Below are 1,273 nucleotides of genomic sequence, written 5' to 3'. Positions count from 1 at the left end.
GTGTGATGGAATGTGAGTTGGAGAAGAAGATGAGAAGCAAAAAATGAAATGAAATTAGGAGGAGGAGGAGGTGGGTGACAGAGGGTGAATGGCGGAAATGGCTCTTGTCTTTTTCATGTACTCTCATCGATTATTTTATATAGAGTCTGGTTTCCAATATTATTTTGTCACTGAGAAACTCTTTATTTTCTGTTAATGCTTTATGTAGGTGTAAATTTTCTTGGAAAGGGAGGAGGTGTTTTTCTTTACAGATTCGTATGATGTACATGTCTTTTTCAATATTGCTTGGTCTTTGGTCTTCTTGTTTTATATGATCTTCAAATGTTGAATGGTTTGTACTATATTTAAATGCTCTGACGTTTTCTTTATATCTTGTGTCGAATAACCTGCCAGTCATTTCACAGTCTTTGCAACTGAGCTGACAGATACCAGATTGTTGATACATGTCAGTACTGTAAACTAGAAAGTGGTAGAACATAAGAAATACCTCTCTACTACTAGAATATATAAGAGACATTAAAATCCCTAGCACAACACTGTTCTCCTTTGATGCAGGATGTATGATCAGTTGCATCCCTGATAACGAAACAGAATATGTATCAAGTTTCGCTGCCATACGATAACCACAGCCCATACTGGACCTCTATGAGTACCTGCAATTTACTTGTAACCACCCCGTACATGTATGTTGGTGTGGTTAGATGCTACTCTCTGTTACAGGCAACCCAACATCAGTCTCTTAATTTCTGTTCAACTGCTGTATCCTATATCCATTTGAATCTGTTTAATGTAGTCAAGCTTTACGATTTCTCTATAATTTTCCCTTCCCCTCACGCCCCCCCCCCTTTCTCCCCCCACTCTAAACACGAACTTCCAGCATGCTCGAGTAGCTGAGGGTCAGCAATTTCTGTTAATCAGTACAACAAAAAACCAGTCCAAAGTTGCAAATTTTACTCTTTTTTTATTCAGTCGATGACTAGTTTCGATCCGAGACCCTTTCTAAAATAATCGTAACATGGTATAAAACGGTATTTCCGAAGATGTAAAAAATGTGCTAACATTTTTGACACAGTTTTCACACCTTCAGAAATACCACTTTAGACTATGTTACTATGATTTGAAAAACGTTCTCGGCCCGAAACTAGTCATCGAGTGAATAAAAAACAGTAAAATTTGCAACTTGGAACTGGTTTTCCGTTGTGCTGACATTCATTTCACTGTACTTGTATCACCAAATTTACTATTCCCTGAACCCTCTTGATGCGTCCCAAGA

This window comes from Schistocerca nitens, chromosome 4 (assembly GCF_023898315.1).
Source record: "Schistocerca nitens isolate TAMUIC-IGC-003100 chromosome 4, iqSchNite1.1, whole genome shotgun sequence".
Classification (NCBI taxonomy): domain Eukaryota; kingdom Metazoa; phylum Arthropoda; class Insecta; order Orthoptera; family Acrididae; genus Schistocerca; species Schistocerca nitens.
Note: the sequence above shows the minus strand (reverse complement) of the source record.